The 7,470-nt window shown below is 38.7% G+C and overlaps 1 long non-coding RNA gene across 1 annotated transcript; it reads right to left on the bottom strand.

Moving 5' to 3' along the window:
• Positions 1 to 6,131: 6,131 nt before the first annotated feature.
• LOC108281814 lies at positions 6,132 to 6,611 on the bottom strand. Its single transcript, XR_001816153.1, has one exon. It is a non-coding gene; the product is annotated as an uncharacterized LOC108281814 (long non-coding RNA).
• Between the last annotated feature and the right edge of the window lie 859 nt (positions 6,612 to 7,470).

The following is a 7,470-nucleotide window of genomic DNA, read 5'->3' as shown; positions in this document are numbered from 1 at the left end:
TGGAGTGCATTGGTGCAAACTTGGCTCACTGCAACCTCTGCCTCCCCGGTTCCAGTGATTCTCCTGCCTCAGCCACCTCCCGAGTAGCTGGGATTACAGGTACCCACCACCATGCCCAGCTAATTTTTGTGTTTTCAGTAGAGGCGAGGTTTCAGCATGTTGGCCAGGTTGGTCTCGAACACGTAACCTCAGGTGATCCGCCTGCCTTGGCCTCCCAAAGTGCTGTGATTATAGGCACAAGCCACCACACCCTGCCTCAGGCATTTATAGCAACACAAGAACAGCCTAACACAGTGCCCGCAGATGTGGTACACTGAGAAGAGCATAGCGTCATTTCCAAGGAATTCTTGCCCAAAATGCACAGATGACAAAGTGACAAGTCCAAACCAAGGAGCGTTTTTATCCAGTGGAAGACCTGTATTCAAAAAACAAAGTCAAGATCGTGAAAGACAAAGGCTTTGAACCTGTTTCGGATGGAAGGGGTTTTGAGTTGTGAATGTATGGTCCTGAATTGCACTTTGGACCTTTGAAAATTCTTGTCAGTGCCTTTTGGGAAACTTGAATGGGGGTTGGAGATGTGATGAGACTATATAGAGCAATGTAAATGCCTTGATTTTGATGGCTGTACTTAGGTTATGGAGAAAATGTCCTTGTGTACGAAATACACAATGAAGTATTAATAATAACAGATAATGCAGCGTCACATCAGCAAGTTATTGGATGTTTCAGGAGCGCCCTTGTGTACACAACCGCCACCCAGCGCCCTCCTCACACACAGAATGTGAACGTAATGAGATAAATGTTAACAATCAGGGAGCCCTGCGGAAGAGTACACAGAAGAAAGGAAGCTCTTTGTACCCCTTTTGCAACTTTTCTGTAAATTTGCAGTTATTTCAAAATAAAAAAGTTAAAAATTTGCTAGAAAAGTTTCTAAATATTTACTCTCAGCTTGTGCTCAAGGGTGGTGGCTTATGGTTCCTGCAGAGGAACAATCTGACAACATATGGAGCGACCTGAGTTTGCGTGTTTCTAACCCACTGGCTGGAGTCCAGCAGGTGCTGGCGCTGCCTGCGTCCTGATGTGGCAATGAGAGCTGCTTCTCCTGATGATTTCAATCCTGCAGCTGGAGAAGCCCCCATGAAATACCCCTATCAAGGTGAATGAGCACTAGAGCCATTTCCACATGAGACATCCCTTTCTCCAGCTCCTAACACACTTGATAACACCCACAAATCCTAAGGGAGGTGTTTTCTACGGGCTCAGATGTTCCTGGCATAGAAATCTGACCAACAGAGAGTGCCCCTGGGCGGGGCCAGAGCACATCCCACGTCCTGGGTCCAGCCCATCGGGAGACGGAGGCAAAAGGCAATTTGGCAGAGAAGTAACCTATTGTTAAGGTTGTCTGGGCGTCCTTTTTGTTTCATTACCTGCGTTCAATTTCAACTGTTTTATGGAGTTACATGTGTGATCCTTCTTATTAAATTCTTAGAAGGCAGCTTTGCTTTATGCAAGAACACCTGTCTATATGAACGTTCATAAATGATTTTTAACAGGTTTCAAGCAACCTTGGGCACAGCTGGCCGGGGAGCTCCGGTGGAAGGGGCCAGCTGCTTGGCTGCCAGAATTGGAACAAGCACAGGACATGTGCAGCCACTGTAAACAAGAATGAATTTTCCTTAACCTTTATGAGTCAAATATTTATTTTTGGAATATTAACAAAATCAAAAGAATTGCCGTGTTCTTTTAAGTCAAAACACACTGACGTGCAGCTTTTAAGGAATTTTATTTAGTGGAATAGTCTTAAATTGAAGCTAAAACAAATTCAGAAACACTGGAGATTTCTTTCCCAGTATACAAGCACTGAAGCAACATTAAAAAAATCTTTAATGCTCTATAAAAGAAGTAATGAAATCCCTCTTTCCATAAACTGTCCATCAGATGATAAGCATACTGAAAATTCCCAAGTATGCCATGGATAGAAAGCTCTTGGTGTGTGGCATTGAACGTGATCATGTGTGTTGGGGGGATGATAGATGTAAGCTCCCTAACTCCCCCCTCCCTTTACCCTTTCTTTCTCATAAGCACGTGTACGTGGGTAGGGACAGACAGGAATTGCTGGCTTCTTAAAAAAGTATTTTTGACACAGGGTCTTACTCTGTTGCCTGGGCTGGAGTGCAGTGGTATGATCATGGCTCACTGCAGCCTCGACCTCCTGGACTCAAGCCATCCTCCCATCTTAGTTTCTTGAGTAGCTGGGGCTACAGACCTAACATGTCTTGCTAAATAATTGCTTTTGGTAGAGACAGCACCTTGCTTTCTTGCTCAGGCTTGTCTCACACGCCTGGTCTCAAGGAATCCTCCTGTCTCCATCTTCCAAAGGGCTGGGTTACAAGTGTGAGCCACCTGGCTAGAATTGCTTTTTTTTTTTTTTTTGAAATGAAGTCTCGCTCTGTCACCCAGGCTGGAGTGCAGTGGCATGATCTCAGCTCACTGCTACCTCTGCCTCCCGGGTTCTAGTGATTCTTCTGCCTCAGCCTCCTGAGTAGCTGGGATTACAGGCACACGCCGCCATGCCCAGCTAATTTTTGTATTTTTAGTAAAGACAGGGTTTCATCATGTTGGCCAGGATAGTCTCGATCTCTTGACCTTGTGATCCACCCACCTCAGAACTGCTGTTTTAAAGCGGCTAGGAACAGACCTATGGAAGAACTCTTTTTTCTGGAGCAGGAGTGAGGAGAAGGGTAAAGCTGTCTTTTGCAAACTCTGCAAAGCAGCATTTCTGCATGTGAACTGCAATTAAAAAAAGAAAAAAAGAGAGAAAGAAGAACAAAAATATTGCTAATTTTGTCTTACAAACAATTTACCTCTTTCTTTTGGGCTTGTTGTGATTGTGTTTTATGGAGAAATCTGCATAGAGGTGATCTTAAGTACAAAACACCCAGAACCAGCTACATAATTTGCAGGGCCCAGTGCAAAACAAAAATTTGAGGCCCTTTGTTCAAAAGGATTAGAAAGTTCAAATGGGAATGGCAGAGTATGATCCAGCCCAGGGACCTTTTTGGGGTCACTGGCAGCATAGGTCACCCGAAGGCAGGAAGCACCCCTCAAATGTGGAAGTGTGTTGAATTGTAAGCCTGAAAAGCACAATTTAAGTTAGTTAGCAAGCCGAGTGTTTCCAGAGTAAGCAACGGTTTATGACCACATCACCACTGAGTAGGAGTTTTAATTTAAGCCTGTCGCCAAGTTCAAGTAAAAGTTACTATTTTTAAACCAGTAGTTGGACGGATTCAGAGTCTAAATGAAGGGATTATGTGGTAAGAAATTTTCAGAACCATAATAAGTCTCACAGTTTGTGAAATATAAGCCTCTCTTCTCCTTTGTAAAATAGAAGGAAGGTATTTGAAAATTTCAGAGCTGCAGACCCCCACCAGGGGTCATCAGAAGCCATCAAGTCTGACATCCTTACGGCACAGGTCAAGGAAATTAGACCCATGAAAATAAATTAACCAGAAACTTGAATCTGCGACTTGTGATTCAGTATTTGCCTGTGTACTACATGAAATTCTTTTCTATACTATTTTTTCATGACTCCATAGTGAAAGACCAATCAGTGGAATGAATTGATAAGATCGATTGACAACTGGCGTGAGTGCATAAATCACTCTGGTCTCATGAATGATGCAGCTGGGTTTATCTATCCAGCCAGCTTTTCCCCTACTCCTGGCAGGCTGCTCTGGGCAGGGTGAATACTTATTGATGAGCATATGGGACAACAGAAAGTCTTCTCTGTTGCTGGTGGAAGTGTAAATTGGAACAAATTCCTTTGTAAAATAATTTGTGAGAGTCCAGTGACAATTCTGCAACATAGCAATTCTCTCTCTAAATATTTACACCAGGCAGAATCTCATACATGTGGTCCAGGAAACACTTAAAGAATGGTCATAGCAATATTCTTTGTAAAAACTCCAAACTGGACATGACAACCCAAATATGTACAGAGAGTGGATAAATATATTTGGCATATTCATACTTTCAAATGCCACATGGCAGTGAAAAATGAATAAATTAATAAATTATAGCCAAACAGATTGATGTGGATGAGCTTCAGAAACACAATGTTGGGTGAAAAAGAAGTTACACAAGAATGCAAACAGCATAATCTCATCCGTATAAAATATATGCAAAACTAAACAACATTGCTTAAGAACACATACATAAATAGAATATCAAGAAAATGGTAAACAAAATCCATAATAATGGTGACTTTGGGCGGACATTCTCTCTCTGTCTCTCTCTCTCTCTTTATCACTATCATCTATCTACCATCTGTGTATCTATGATTTATCTATCATCTACCTGTTTATCATCTATTAGCTATCAATCTATCAATCATCTATAATTAATCTATAAGCTATTTATCATCTATTTACCTACCTATCTACCTACATATCATTTATCTACCTATCATCTGTCCGATTTTCCTTTGTTAATGGTATGTATTTCCTAAAAAGTATGAAAAAAGAATAAATGTAGAGGACATTGCCCCACAATGGCAGGTAAAATTTCATGTTGAGCCTTCTCCTTCATCAATCCAAGATTTTCAGAGCATATTTAATAATCATGAACAAGAAATATACAATAAGAACACAATGTTTTTATCATCTCAGCAGTTTATCCCTTATCTTAATTGTATCATTTTGGAAATTGTGTTTGGCTGTATTGAACAGAAAATTCCATAACAAATGGTTATAGAAGATACATATTCATGTCACATGAAGAAGAAAATAAGCAACCAATGTCATTAGGGATTCTAGCTCATTTTAAATATCTTTTCTAGAGATTTTGTAGCCATTCGAGGTCCACAGGGTGTGAGCCTTTGTGTCATGTGTGCAAGTTGGCTACTGGCACTCAAGCCATCACATCCACGTTCCTGGCTCAAAGGAAGACTGGGGCAAAGGGCAAAAAGGACAATCTAAACAAATGTGTTCACTTGTAGAGGCTTTCCCAGAAGTCTCACTTGGCCAGAACTGTATCATGTGGCCACTGTGAACTACAAGAGAGGCAGAAAATAGAGCTGACCACATAGGTGTGCTTAGCCCTCAATAAATAAATTTTAACAAAATTAAGGTCTTGTTATTAAGAAAATGGAGAATGTCCAGACTGATGTTCCAAAACAAGGAGGTAATTAGCCATCTCTGCCATGCTAATTTATTGTTTCTGAATAAGAAAGTTGAAATACAATAGTAATTCTGAAATGAAATAAAATTATTTAGGCTATAGTTAGTAAATATAATGCCATGAAGGTAGTAACTGATTCTGATCACCAAATATGGTAGAGAAATATTCTTTTTTATTTTAAAACTCTGAGATTTGTTTTTATTTTTAATTAGTTTGTTATCAAAGCACTGATACGACTATATTTAATTTGACCTATATTTAAATTTTATTATATAACTATATATTACATAATGATACATTTATAATTATATAATTATATATAATTAAATAAGAAATTATTTTTATATTGATATATATTAATTATATAATATGCAATATAATTATATAGTATATGTTATTATATATTAATACATAATAAATGTTAAATTAAATATATAAATAAATATATAATTATACAATTCTATATAATATATAGAATATATAGATATAATATATAATTATATATAAATTATTATATATTATAATATATTTGAATTATATTAGTTTTGCTATATTTGATGATGCTATATTTAAATATTACTGATATATTAAACTCATATTTATCCAGAATAAAATGTTCTGAAACATTCAATAAATATTATATAATTATTTCTACTGTTTCCTATATATATATTTACTGCACTCTTTAAAAATAATAATTTATTATATAGTTACACAGAGTTATAGTAAATCAAAATAATTCTTCAATTAGTTATATTTGCATTTCTAGTATTGTTCTTACATTTTATGTAATATCTTTAATGAGAGATGCTGCATTTCTTTTAATTGTTGAAGCCACCAAAGCCCTCTCTCTTTCACATATATTTGAAAATATTAAAGAAAACATTCAAAAATTAAATTCTGTTTCTCCTCTGTGAATTTTTTTAAAAAAGGGTTTTTTTTTTTTTTGCACTAAGAAGAAAAAAGAATTCTTTAATACTCTGGATTATTGCACACAAGTTGGCAACTCAAAATTCCATGGACCTGGCTGAGAATTCAGCTGCAAGATAAACAAAGATCTAACACATACCCCCCACTGCTGAAAATGAATTCTTTCGAACGGGAACAGACCAATGCCCGTCACAATGACATCAGCTTATTGTAACCTTCCCTCCGTGTAGACAAAATAAGCGATAGGTCTTTCAGATCTGCCCAAACCAAAGCCATGAGTCATCATCCCTGGGCCACCACATAAGGTGGCCACCTTGGAATAGCGTCTTTCAAACAGATCGCCCCCCAAATTCAGGATTAACGTGCAGTAAACAGATGGATGCTGGCGCGCCTGCAAAGAGATCCGGTCCCGCTGCTCCCCTGCTGGCACACCGAGGTAGCCTGAGGGTGAGGCAGGAACTGGGGGTGGGGGTCCGGGGCTCCCGTAGCCCGAATCCATGGTGATAACTGTTGTGAACAGGACCATTTTTATGGCATCTTCATCATTCTTTTAAGATCTAGTTACACATTTCTCCAGCTTTTTCTATTCATTATATTAATATAAACTTGCAGAGTTTTGAAAACTGAGGATGAAGTTATATTTTCTTTCTACCTTAAATATCTCTTAAAGAAGCCAGAAATGAATTAAAACAAAACAAACACAAACACATCTATTGGTATGTGGGGCAATGGAAAACGTTTCTCTGAGTGTCCTGATTTATTTGAAATGCTTAATTAACCATAAAAATCTTACTATTTATAATATTGTGCTTTCTACCATAAAAAACCTGTTTCACCAGATCTCATGCACTGGGAGACTAGCAGGGCAGGGATTTTATACCATCTTTCTCCCTGAGCCTACTTACTATTTCTCCAGATCTGGACAGATCTCTCCATCTCTCCAGAACCTGGCAAAAGGAAAAAAAAATTGTTTCACTTCCTTCACCGTGCAGTTTAAAGATCAATATTAAAATGAGGAAAATAAAAGTCTCTAATAAGCTTTTCTGTTGTCATAATATGTTATTGGTAGCAAATGCTTGTGGCATCTAAGATGCTCCTTTTTTGTGGATGTGGGTCAGATTTGGAGGTGACCTGAATTCCACGTCATCACTCAGATGTGAGGGCTGCAGCCCCAACGCACAGTAAGGGGTCTGACAGCCATCCCTACTGCAGCCTGGAAAAGTGGCATCCCTGATCTCCTCTATCAAGATCCTGCAGTGCGGCTTTATATGCGTATCTGCTAAGTCAAGCCAAAGTGCGAATCCATGAGCTCAAACCCTGTGCAAGGTACAGACCCTTCCCGGGGGACAGAATCCACCTGTT

This window comes from Cebus imitator, unplaced genomic scaffold, assembly GCF_001604975.1.
Source record: "Cebus imitator isolate Cc_AM_T3 unplaced genomic scaffold, Cebus_imitator-1.0 Scaffold231, whole genome shotgun sequence".
Taxonomy (NCBI): Eukaryota; Metazoa; Chordata; class Mammalia; order Primates; family Cebidae; genus Cebus; species Cebus imitator.
Note: the sequence above shows the minus strand (reverse complement) of the source record. Positions and strands in the feature narration are given on the sequence as shown.